A 14,061-nucleotide genomic window follows, 5' to 3' on the forward strand; every position below is an offset into this window, starting at 1 on the left:
GGCAGTCGGTTTCTTTTTTGCCCAGATGCCTTTTTCCTCTCTTCCCCTGTCCATTTGATACATCGTTTTACACTTGCAAACTTACCATTGTCTGTAGAGCGCATGGCTTTGCACACAAAGGCCTACTGAGCTCCTTGCACATTACAGCAACACACTGGCAGAATGCAATGCCTTGCTGAGTACAGTTGCAAAATTGGAAAGGCATACTCATAGGGAGGATTAAGATGAGGGAGACACTATAGAAGACTGCCAGAAGCAACAGAGTGGGTCAGACTGCTGGTCCTTGTTTACACTCACTGTGTTGATATCTGCACTCTGTCTTCCTTGTCCTTGCCTTCTTTCTCTTTGACACTATTTGCCAGACTGCCTAGCAATGCCTCAAGTTCTAAAGTATATTATCTCCAATGGTCTCCAGACATTGAGCTTGAGCCTCCTTATCAATAAAGAAAGGTGAATCTCCCATGACTTTCCACACTGCTGTGACTCAGATTTGAGCCAAGCTGCTTGCGGCCACAATGCAGAGTACTAACCAATATACGATCACAGCAAGCTGTCCCGAGCTCAATTGTTTGGTTTTGTGTGCCATTGCTTTTGAGGTGCACAAAAGGTTGCTCATCCTTGAAATGGCATGTAAATTCACAACTTAACCCATTTTTACTACACATATTTAAACATCTTTGATGTGATTCCACTCATTCTGTGTGTGGTTCATATCTTTTTATTGCCTGCCTTGGTTGTTTGGGCTAGTGAGGATCCTGAATATGCTGATGGCATAACTTATGGTAAATTGCATCAGCCAAAATGCAAATCTATTCAAAAACCTCAGCAGGCTTCATCCTTTAATGCTCTTCTTTGAATGGTGGGGCCACTTAGCTAAATCACTACTCACCATGGACAGGTAGTTATGCAGGGTGTAGACACCAGAGACTGTGAAGTGTAAATAGGAGAAGCCCTCTCATTTCCCCTCTTAAAATCCATTCACTGTAGTACTGCAAAGCTCCCTCCCTTTAACTAGGGGGCTTAACTTCAGTTTAAAATCCTCCTGAATGAGAATTACAAGCTCCTTGACATGTCCAGTGCTAAAGCAAAATGTTGTTATATTTAAGGGGAGTAGTCTGGAGACATGAATATGACATTTGAAAGTGCTTCCCTTCTGCTACTTGCTCGGCCTGGTGGTTTGGGGGTGGTTTTATGTGTGCACATTACAGAGTTCAATTCCTAATTAAAATAGGGCATGGTTTCTTTATTACCCAGTTAGATTTTTTATTTCTTCCTCTGCCCATTTTCTACACCATATTACACTTGCAAACTTACTGTTGTCTGTAGAGCACATGGCTTTGTACACAAAGACCTACTGAGCTCATTGCACATTACAGCAACATACTGGAAGAAGGCAATGCCTTGCTGAGTACAGTTTCAAAATATGAAAGGCATACTCTAGGGAGCACTAAGATGAGGGAGACACTACAGAAGACTGCCAGAAACAAGAGAGTGGGTCAGACTTCTGGTCCTTGTTTACACTCACTGTGTTGATATCTGCACTCTGTCTTCCTTGTCCTTGCCTTCTTTCTCTTTGACACTATTTGCCGGACTGCCTTGCAGTACCTCAAGTTCTAAAGTATATTATCCACAACACATTCCAAACATTGAGCATATGCCTCCTTATCTTATCAATAGACAGAAGTGAATCTCACTACATTTGGACTCGAACCAAAGTTGCTGTGGCCACAGAGCAGAAAACTAACCACTATATGAGCCCAACAAGCTACCTGGAGAGGAAGGGTCTGGCTTTCTGTGCAATCGCTTCTGAGGTGCAGAAAAGGTTGCTCATCCTTGAAACAGCATGTAAAGGTGCATCTTAACTGATTTTTACTACTCATATTTAAACATCCTTGATGCAGTTCCACTCATTCTGTGTATGGTTCATATCTTTTTATTGCCTGCCTCACTTTTTTGGGCTAGCGATGATCATGAATATGCCGAGGGCATAGTCCATGGTAAATTGCATCAGCCAAAGAGGGCATCTATTCAAAAGCCTGAGCAGGTTTCATCCTTGAATGCTCTCCTTTGAATGGTGGTGCCACTTTGCTAAATCACTCCTCACAATGGACAGGTAGTTATGCAGGCTGCAGACACCGGAGACTGTGAAGTGTGAATAGGAGAAGCCCTCTCATTTCCCCTCTTAAAATCCCTTAAGGGAGCTTAACTTCAGTTTAAAAGCCACCAGAATGAGATTTACAAGCTTTGTGATATGTCCAGTGCTAAAGTAAAGTGGGGAGTAGTCCTGAGACATGAGTCTGACATTTGGAAAAGTCTCCTTTTTGCTACTCCTCTGGTCTAGTAGTTCGGGGGGTGGTTTTATGTGTGCAGAATACAGAGTTCAATTTTTAATAAAGGAGGAAGGGGTTTGGTTGCTTTATTGCCTGGATGCCTTTTTCCTCTCTTCCCCTGCCCATTTGTTACATCGTATTACACTTGCAGACTTACTGTTGTCTGTAGAGCACATGGCTTTGTACACAAAGGCTTACTGAGCTCCTTGCACATTACTGCAAAACACTGGCAAAATGCAATGTCTTGCTGAGTACAGTTGCAAAATAGGAAAGGCATACTGTAGGGAGGCTAAGATGAGGGAGACACTGCCAGAAACAAGAGAGTTGGTCAGACTGCTGGTCCTTGTTCATAATCACTGTCCTGATGTCCGCACTCTGTCTTCCTCATCATTGCCCTCTTATCTTCAACACTATTTGCCTGACTGCCTAGCAGTGCCTCAAGTTCTAATGTAAGTTGTCACCAACACTCTATGACCATTGAGCATGAGTCTCCTTATCAATAGAGAAAAGTGAATCTCCCACTACTTTCCATGCCATGACTCGGATTCGAGCTGATGGTGCTGCGACCACATTACAGAGTACTAACCAGTATACGATCATGGCAAAGTATCTGAAGAGGAGGAGTCTGGTTTTCCTCTGGCATTACTTCTGAGGTGCAGAAAAGTTTGCTCATCCTTGAAACGGCATTTAAAGGTGCGTTTTAACTGATTTTTACTACATGTGTTAAAACATCTTTGATATGATTCCACTTATTCTGTTTCGTCATTCATATCTTTTTTTGGCTGCCTCAGTTGTTTGGACTGGCAGTGATGCTGAATATTCAAAGGGTATGGCCCATAGTAAATTGCATCAGCCATAGTGGACATCTATTCAAAAACCTGAACAGGTTTCCTTCTTTAGTGCTCTTCTTTGAGTGGTGTTTCATAGGCTTATATGTTGATAGGTATTTAGTATACTTATGGCCAGAAGTGCATTTTTTAGCCTGTCCGTGCATCCCAAGTCTCTGACAAGTTCTGATTCCCTTGGTAAGTGTAAGAAGGGGCTTGGGAGATGAAACATTTACAAGTTAATGCCTGGGAGATAAGCCATTTTCATCTTGCCTGTGTCCATTAGAGACATAGATGCTGAACCATGGATGAATTTCCTTTTCCCATCCAATTCTCCAAGTTGCACTTGAATTGGGTTAGGGAGGAACTCTGCTTTGTATGGATGGGGTGCCTGTTCTAGACACAGGGTAGTCTCTGGGATACATGCCTGTTTCTCCAGAAGGTCCTAGTTTATATCACAGGCAAGGTTTAAGTGTTTAGAATGGGTAAATCTGTACTGTAACTGGTTGTTTTGTTGATATGCAGGAGGTTCATCAGAGTGGGGTCTGACAATGCCCTGTATGCCAGGCATAGATCTCCTCAAACCTGGTTTGAGCCAGGCTCTGCTGAGATGCATCATCTCTGGGATGTTTTATAAAATTCATGAGGTTCCCAGACCAGTCTAAGTGCTTTATATTAATTTTTACTTATTTTATTGCATTCATACTTGTCTAGCATTTATATCTGTGCTTTATAGCTAATTTTATACATTTCACTCTTCTACAGCTATTTGGGTGGACATGGTGGTGCAGCGGTTAGCATTGTTGCCTCACAGCAAGAGGTTCTCTGGTTTGATCCTCAGCTGGGGTGCCTTCTGTGTGGAGTCTGCATGTCCTCCCTGTGGTTGTGTGGGTTTCATCCCAAAGACATGCTGTAGGTGGATTGGATACTCTAAATTGGCCCTAGGTGTGAGTGTGTGCCTTCTGTGGAAGGTTGGGTGCCAGGCTGGTAACTCAACACCATAAAACCCCACTGCCAATCATGAGTGGACAGGTGATCTGCTGTGGTGACCCCTAACCAGGAAAAGCTGAAAGAAGAAGAAGATTCTTCTAAAGCTATTTATTAATTAGTTGCATTTCATTGCTATTTACTACAATTCATTACTGTTTGACTGCAGTTTGCTACATTTTGTTACTGTTTAACTCTATTTTTTTTTTACTGAGTTCTATTTTTGTCTGTAAATGGTTAATCTGCCCTTTTCTGTGAGTTTTATTGTGTTCTTAAACCTTAAATTGAGTAGCAGAGTCTGGATACAGGTTTACTGTACCCAGAGCTGTTTGTTTTTACCTTTTGTGTTTCTGGTAGCCATCTTGTGTTTGCCTTCTGTGTTTCTGGTAGCTATCCTTTGTTGATAAGGGCCTATCTTCTCTGCTAGTGAGAGTAGCAGGGCTGCCTGGACTTTGTCTGGCTCAAGCTAATTGGTAAAAAAAACAGGGTCTCATCTAGCAGGATTGGCTAGATTTATGTGTTACTAGAATCTTCTATTTTTGTGGCATTTAAGCCATGTATTTGTGCTGGGTTGGGCATGTTTGAACCATTATCTGCTTATATGCATCATCTCTGTGATGTTTTACAAAATTCCTAAAGATCCAAGACCAATCTAAGTGTATTTTCACTTATTTTATTGCATTTGCACTTGCCTATCATTTTATCTGTGCCATATAGCTAATTTATCACATTTGCATTGTTCATAGGTTTATACTAGGCTATCTGCCCTGGGGCATTTACAAGCCTAGCCAGAGTGTGTTTGGCTTTCGCCACCCTTTTAGATCGGTTTACTGTGCCTCTGTAGAGTAGGTCACAGAAGATAACCCTTTTAAGGTTAGTTTACTGTGCCCCTGTCTAGCAGGGACACAGAAGAGATCCCTGGGTGAACTTACGATCTCCCATCCACTCGTCAAGATTTCTCTTGAAGAGGGTCAGTGAGGGGCTCTGCCTAACATGGACTGGGATTCTGTTCCAGAGTGAGGGCAGCCTCTGGGATAGGAATCTGTCCCTCCAGCATGTCCTGTTTATTTCTGTGCTGAGGTTTAAGTCCCTGGAGTGTGTACCTCTAAGGGATTTGGATTTCCTGAGGTGGAGCATGTCCATTAATTCTGGGTTGGACATGGCTTTATACGTCAGGCATAGATCACCTCTGAGTAGGCAGTAAGCAACTGAGTAGAGCTGGAGTTTCTTTAGCTGAACTGCATAGGGCATCTGTTTGAGTCCCTTGATCCTCTTGGTGAGGTACTTTTGGGGCCTCTCCAGTTGCTGCAGGTGTCAGGTAAGGTACATCCCAAATGGGCCATTGTATTCAATTATGGGCCTGATGAGTGATGAGTAGAGGGGCACAATGACCTCTCTTGTTCTAGATATGAACCCTTTCGTGATAAGGTGGGCTATATAGACGGTTTTTCTAACCACTCTGGCAACGTGATTGTCAAAAGAGAGGTTTCTATCTACTTGGGTCCCCAAATCCCTGATTACTTCTTCCGTACTTAATGGATTACCACCTATGTGGTAATTTGTGGGCACTTTGTTTTTCCCGAATGGGATGACTATGCACTTTTTGGCATTTAGCTTAAGGCCATGGCTCTGGCACCAGTTATCTGTCTCTGTGAGACCCTTTTGGGGGATGCTTGTGTCAGCCGGAGAGTCGATTATGGCGCCCAGCTTGTAGTCCTCTGCAAACTTGGTCAGCCATAGTCCTCCCATTTTAGCCTGTACCTCAGAGAAGTATATACCGAACAAGAGAGGTCCCAGGACTGAGCCTTGTGGGACGCCGCTTGTAACTGGTTTGGAGTCTGACATGGCACCTGCAATACTGACCATGTGGGTTCTATCCCTGAGCCAGTTTGCAACCCATCTTGTGACATAGGGGTTGATATTTAAGCTGATGAGCTTATTTACAATGCCCGAGTGGGGTATTGTGTCAAAAGCTTTTGCGAGGTCCAGGTAGGCCGTGTGGACTACCTTCCCTTCATCTATGGCCTTGGTAACTGTTTCAAAGAAGTCAACCAGGTTCAAGAGGCAAGATCTGCCCTTAACAAAGCCGAATTGGGTGGGATCCAGTGTCTGGAGGTTACCAATGTCCTTGTTTATGAGTTCCATGATGATACACTCCATAGCTTTGCAGACCAGACCAGTCAGGCTTATAGGGCGATAGTTTCCTGGGTCCGTTGTGGTACCACCTTTGTGGAGCGGGACCACTGTTGCTGTACACCATTCCTTGGGTACATATCCTTTAGCAAGGCTGAGATTGAAAAGTGACTTTATGTGAGGGTTTAGTTCACCGTCTGGTCCCATTGATGCTGTGTTTTTTGCTTTGGAGAGGGCAGCTCTCACCTGTGCATTTGTGATATCAGGGAGGCTACATTCTGTTGGGATAAACATTTGGTCTTTTGGGGGGGAAGGGGGGAGGGAGTTTGCACTGAACCTGTCTGCCAGGATGTTGGCAATGTCTGTGGGATCAGTGTATTTTTTGTCATTTTGTACTAACTCAGAGCATATCTGAGAGTTGCCCCCCAGATTCCTGACATAACTAAAGAAGGCCTTGTGTTTAGGTGTTCTTTAGTGTTTTGTGCAATTTTTCTTTTGAAGCTGGCGTTAGATAATTTAATGAGGGATCGTAGTTTCTTGCTAGTACTGATCAGAGATGCATTCCCTTTTTGGGATGTTGCTCTATCATGTAGTAGCGTCCTCCTTCTGTTGTATAGCTTATTTATGGCCGGAGTCCACCAGACTGGTCTCCTGCCTTTGGGGGAGTATGTCTTGGTTTTATTTGGGATAGCACGATCCATGCATTCCTGTAGGTGTCCATAGAATGCATTTGTAAAGGATTTTGCTGTTTGGGCAGTATTTTCCACTGGCCTGGTGGCTTTGAAGGATTCCACCTTGGTTTTGAGAAGTGTGAAATTTGCTTTTGAGAAATTTTTCACTGTGATTTCCTTGGCTGGGGTAGGGATGGGATATGGATGTCCAGTGAGATTAATTTATGGTCTGATCTTACCAATGAGGGACATACCTCTGGTGTGGGACATACAGTCCCCATGTTGGTGATGACCAGGTCCAATATGTTATCCCCTCTTGTGGAAGTGGTGACCAGTTGTTCCATAGCATTTGAGTTTATAAATTCTAGGAACCATTGGGCAAGGGTGTTGGGGCTTGAGTAGTTTTCCCAGTCGATGTTTGAGTAGTTGAAGTCACCCAATATTATTGTGTTTGGAGAGACCTTCATATTCTCCAGTGTTCTCAGGAAGGCCGAGTGGGGTTCTTGAGTTTGGGAAGGTGGTCTGTAGCAGGCTACAAACTGAAAGGCAGTTTTGCCCACTGTTAACTGTACATGGATGGTATCCGATGCTTCGTGTAGTGCCACTAACCTGGAGGTATGGGTATCTTTGATGAATATGGATACTCCCCCTCCTTTTGTGGTTTGGTCCAAGTTTTAGGGCCGAAAAGCATGATATGAGGTATAACCTGGTAGTGCTGGGGGTGCACTCCGGGGCCTTAAACCAGGTCTCTGTCACTGCACAGATATCAATATTCTCCATACTGAGGAGAACCTCGAGTGCATGCATCTTGAGGTTTAGACTTCTGGCGTTGAGCAGCATTACCCTTAGTTTTTTTTTTTTCTTGTATTGTCTGTGGAGGTGGGTTTGTCTTTTGAGCCTTGCCAAAAAAAGGCACTATGGGGGTGGCAAGAGCCTTAGCCAGTATTCGAAAGCCCAGGGGTGACAGGTGCAAGCCATCCCTAGCGAAGCAAAGTGGCTTGTTAAGCATGTCATTCCAGGCTGACAGACACTGAATCCCCTTAGAATGACACCAATACTTTAGCCAATTGTTAAAATTGATCATTTTGTCTTTATACTGTGGCATCATTCTTGGTGAGGGCAAGATGCTACTCAAGGTCAGGGTCATACCGGTCTGGGCTACATGATCAGAGAGCTCCTCTATGTCTCTTTTCATGTAGTCCAGGGAGGTACGTCTCAGGTCATTCACACCAGCATGGACAATGACAGAGTCATATTTGTACTTGCTTTGGAGTGACCTGAGTGCTTGTGTTATGTGGCAGATCCTGGCACCCAACAGGCAGCTTACAGTGACCTTCTCCTTGTTCAGTCCGGTGAGAGGGACGTCAGTGTGTCTGACAATAGAGTCCCCTATTACAAGTGTGTTAGGTGTGTTGTTTAGCCTTAAGGGCTGTGGCTGTGTGGCACACTGACTTTGTGAAATATGTGATACGTGGGTATTGTTGCGGGGTAGCGGTTGCTTGGATGTCTGCTTTGGAGGTCTCTGCTGCTTTGGCAAATTTTTATTTAGAGCCTCTGAGTATATTTTTGTGTGTTTATGTGTTTGGTTTGCAGATGTGATAGGTCTATGTGAGACTGGAATAGTGGTGTGTGTGGTTACCTTCTCCTCCTGACTGACTGTGCCAGTGCTGGGTTGAGAGAGCTCAGCCTCCAGTTTGGCGATATAGTTGCATCTCTCACATATATTTGAGTTTGATGGGAGGAGGAGAGGGTGGTCTGTGTACATAAGGCAGTGGTAACATTGCCTCAAGATACCCAGATTCACCAGCTGGACTGGAGAATAAACCTGAAACTGACTATTGGACATGCCAGAACAGTATAAAGAACAGTTTTTTGACTGATCAGAAAGGACCAATAGGGAGCCAAGTACTTATAAGGAGTATAAGAGGGTGTAGTGCTTTAGTTAGTGTTTACTTATAAGATTACTTATAAGATCAAGTGCAGGGCTTTAGAATGAAAATAGAGTGCTTACTTTGAGATTTAGAACAGTTCTAAGGGAAAAAGTGAAGAGCAGACTTTGTGGAGCCGGGAATAGTTTAAACCCATTTAAGCGGTGCTGCCCGATGCTGCGCTATGTGCAAAATCATGCAAAATTGGGTTTTAAGGCAGGGAATTTGAAAAAGCTGGGAATTAGCCCAAAATGTTTCTAGGCAGTAACCACTCCTACAGGTGCAGGCAGGCTGTTCAGTGTTAATCACTGCCACTGATGAACACAGAGATTTCCCTTTAGCCCAAGCAAGCACTGACCTCCAAGAAACTTACAAACAGTTCAGAACAGCAAATCTGTAACTGAACTTTTTTTAATTTCAGAAAGTGGGAAAAAAGCAAGATTTTTTTGTTTTAGTTTAAAGGTAGCAGAGATACACAAGTAGCAAACTAGTCAGAACAGTGCAATAAATGACCCCACACTTGAGTGCTAGGCCAGAGTCAGGTAAAATGCAATTTTAAGAAAAAAAAACGATTTTAAATTAAGTGCAACACAGGAAATGCAGTAAACATAGGTTCATACTAGGCTATCTGCGAGCAGTGACACTGAGGTAATCCTGGGGTATATATCCATTGGTCAAGATTATTCCACAGCATAGGAGTCTTTGGGTGATGAATCTATCCGCAAAGGTCACCTCGAATAGAGCTGGAGTTCTACAGATGTTTGATCAGATACATTCCGAATAGGGCATTGTACTCAATCATTGGTCTGACAGGCTCTAGATGTGTTCTAAATACTGTTTCTAATACAGATATCAAGTTTAGCATGCCAGAAAACGCCAAAAAGTAGGCAGCAAAGCAGAAATTTTATACAAAAAATCAGAAGAAAATACTTAAAATCTCAAAAGCAATTTACTGATTAACTGCATTTCATTACTGTTTAACTGTATTTCATTGCTATTTACTGCACATCATTACTGTTTAACTGCACTTTAGTGCATTTCATTACTGTTTAACTGTATTTTTCATATTGTGAGTTCTGTTTTATTCTGTAAGTGGTTAATCTGTGTTCATCTATGAGTTTTATTGTGTTCTTAACCCTTAAATTGAGTAGCATAGTTTGGACACAGGTTTGCTGCATTCAGAGCTGTTTGTTTTTGCCTTCTGTGTTTCTGGCAGCCATCTTGTGTTTGTCTTCTGTGTTTCTAGCAGCCTATCTTATCTGCTAGTGAGAGAAGCAGGGCTGCTTGGACCTTGTCTGGCACAAGCTGAGTGTTAAAGAAAGCAGGGGCGGCTAGATTTCTATGTTACTAGAATCTTCTATTTTTTGTGGTATTTAAACTCCACATTTGAACCAGTTTGGGCTTGTTTGCACACAGGGTTGCCAGATTTCCAGCAACGCAGGTAGGGACAAAAAAAAAAGAAGGTCTCTCACGTCAAAGTGAAGACCAAAAAAAAGGCTCACTCTGCCTGCAATAAACACGGAGCTTCTCGTGTTTAATGCATTGCAGTTCCGCATTAAACACGAGAAGCTCCGTGTTTAGCGATTTTTGATTGGCCCGTATACCGGCATATGGGCCAATCAAAACACGGAGCTTCTGTTTAATGTGGAACACAAGAAGCTGTTTAGCAATTTTGATTGGCCCGTATGCCAGGTATACGGGTCAATCAAAAAACAAACAAAGTGGAGGCTGGCCGGGATTTAAACCGGCAGGGCGGGACTCGGGATCAGGCTACTGATCTCAGGACAGTCCCGCCCAAATAGGGATGTCTGGCAACCCTGTTTGCACATCACACACTCCACCTGCACTATTTTAACCCCTGTGCAGTATTCCAGCAACATATTTTCCATTAGCACCACTTGTAAGATGAGTACTACTAGGTGATCACACACCTTTCACCCTTTACCCACTTAGCTCTCGTTGGCCTCTATCCCTCAGATTCTGACAAATATGGATGGACAATTCCCTATGTTTTTTTTCCTGCCAATCTGGTTGATATGGGCATCCTGAAATGGCGTAGCAACTGCATCATGTACATGGACATCCCTCTACTATTAACACTTAGGAACACAATTTGGGAGAGATGCAATTACATTAAGAACCTAGAATCTATGCTCTCTCCCTCACAGGCCAGTATATCTGGCACTGAAAAGGTTGTCAACACAAACACCACACCTACACAGCACACACCTACATATGCAGAGGTCCTCAAAAAAAATATCCAAACAAGAGAGACCTCCGAGGCAAAAACACAGACAAACTCCACTGCTCACCACACCACACACCACACAGTCCACGCACCTGTGTCTCACAGCCACTGAGGCCCAACATGTTAATCATAGGAAACTCCATTGTGAGACACACAGATGTGCCCCTCACCAGGCTGGATAAGGAGAAAGTCACGGTCAGTTGTTTGTCAGGTGCCAGAATCTGCCATATTACCCATGCACTCAAGTCTCTCAACAACAGATACTGTTATGACTCTGTCATAATCCATATTGGTGTGAATGACTTGAGACATATCTCTGGAGGATATGAAGAGAGACATGATCAAGCTCACTGAATATGTGTCCCAGACAGGTATGTCCCTAGCCTTAAACAGCATTTTACCATCACCCAGAATGATGCCTCAATACAAACAGAAAATGACTGACTTTAACAATTGGCTTAGTTTCTGGTGTTTTTCCAAGTGATCCATTGCCTGACAGCCTGGGAAGACATGACTGACAGACCACAATGCTTGCCCAGAGATGGCCTGTATCTGTCTCCCTTGGGATTCAGGCTTCTGTCAAAGGCTATTGCCTCCCCCACAGCGCCTTTTTTAGGCAATGCCATAAGGTCAAAACTGCCAACATGAAAATTTCATCAAAATGCAAATTAAAGGTCATGCTGCTGAATGCTAGGAGTTTAAACATGAAACTTCACTCACTGCAAGCATTCTTAACCCTGGAAGATGCTGAAATGTGTGCAGTCACAGAAACCTGGTTCAAAGCTGTGGAGAGCACCCCAGCCATACCAGGTTACTCATACAGACCCCAAATCATGGGTAGCAAAGCTAAAGGAGGTGGAGTTGCAATATATTTTAAAGACATACACACTTCCAGGTTGCTCAAACAGTATGATGCTCTGGAGACACTCCAGGTACAATTAACCATTAACAAGACCCCTATTCAAATCATAGATAGCTACAGGCCCCCAACTTTGACTGAAGATTCCCACTCCACCTATCTGGACCTCTTTGAATCTATCAAGATTCAATGCTTTACCCTGATCCTGGGTGACTTTAACTATCCAACCATAGATTGGAAAAACTACTCATGCCAAAATACAAATGTCCAGAGATTTCTTGATTTCAGCAATGCAAATGCCTTGGACCAGCTGGTTGATGCCCCCACAAGAGGTGATAACATCATGGACTTGGTATTAATCAACTTGAGTAACTACTGCAGCATACCTATGGTGTCTTCCTCCCTGGTAAGCTCCGACCACAAAGAGGTCATGTTAGAAGTAACCATCTCCACTGCCCCCCCCCCCAGCTAGGGTAAAAGAAAAACACTTCTCCAAAGCTGATTACAACCTCCTGAGGAAGGTATAAACAGTTTCACAGCCCCCTCCTTCTCCATAGGAACTGGCATATATGCCCAAACCTACACCAAAGTACTTTACAAGTATTTATATAGCTGCATGGAATCAGGAATACCCAACAGGACAAAATAATCCTCCTCAAGGAAGAGTAAATCTGTCTGTTGGACATCTGTAATAAATAAACTCTATAATAAAAGCAAAAAACTGTTGTCCAGGACCAAGAAGGAGCAGGTGCCTAATTGGAAGCAAGCTCTCCTTAGCCTGAACAAGCAAATAAGAGCACTAGTGAAATCCTCCAAAGCAAACTTTGAGTCCAAACTGGCCACATCTACTAAAGACAATCATAAGGCCTTCTTCACTTATGTCTGCAATCTCAAAGGAAGCACTCAGATCTGCTCAGAACTGGTGGTTAAGGACACCACATACACAAATACCATAGATACAGCCAACCTGCTGGCAGACAGTTCAGTAAAAACATCACCCTATCTGTCCCCCATCAGTAAATCAGGACATCCCCAGCACCTTCCCCTTTCCCCTTATTTCTAGGGAGCAAGTTATCACTGCCCTCTCAAAGACAAAAAATACAGCCTCCCTGTGACCCAATAACATCCCAGGCTGCATCCTGCATGACCTCATGCAGGAACTTGCAGCACCATAGGCATCCTGTTCAACTAAAGGCTAAGTACTGGCTTCATCCCAGCTGAGTGGAGGACAGCCACTGTCATCCTTTTGCACAAAGGTGGAGCGTCCACCAATCCAGGAAATTATAGACCCATCAGCCTAACTAGCCTGATCTGCAAAGCCATAGAAATGATTATCATGGACCTCATTAAGAAGGACATTGGCAACCTCCAAACATTTGATCCCACACAATTTGGTTTCATCAAGGCGAGGTCATGCCTGCTAAGTTTGGTCATCTTCTTTGAGACAGTCACCAAAGCCATGGACAAGGGAAGACTGTGCACACCACATACCTTGAACTGGCCAAACCATTTGATGCTATTCCCCACTCTGGTATAATAGATAAACTCTCTCAACTAGGCATCAATCTATATGTTACCAGATAGGTAGCAAATTGGCTCACTGATAGAACCCACCAAGTCAAAATAGGGGAAGCTACCTCAAGCAGTAGACCTGTAATGAGTGGCATACCCCAGGGATCAGTTTTGGGGCCGCTGTTGTTTGGGATATACTTTTCTGAGGTGCAGGCCAAAACCAGTGGGCTATGGCTGACCAGGTTTGCAGATGACTGCAAGCTGGGTGCTGTCATCAATTCTGTTAGTGACATGCACACCCTCCAAGAGAGTCTCACCCAAACAAATGAATGGTGCCAGAAACATGGCCTCAAACTGAATGCCAATGCATCATCATCCCCTTTGGGGAGAGTGACATCCCCACAAATTATCACATTAATAACAAGGTCCTAAGCATGCATTCAGTCGTGAGAGACTTTGGCACCTAGGTTGATAGCAAACTGACTTTTGACCACCATATTGTCTCAATTGTATGGAAAGCTTTCTACATGACCCACCTCATCAGTAAAGGTATCTCATCCAGGGAC

Source organism: Protopterus annectens, chromosome 2.part2, assembly GCF_019279795.1.
Source record: "Protopterus annectens isolate FY-2018-M chromosome 2.part2, PAN1.0, whole genome shotgun sequence".
In the NCBI taxonomy this organism is placed as follows: Eukaryota; Metazoa; Chordata; order Ceratodontiformes; family Protopteridae; genus Protopterus; species Protopterus annectens.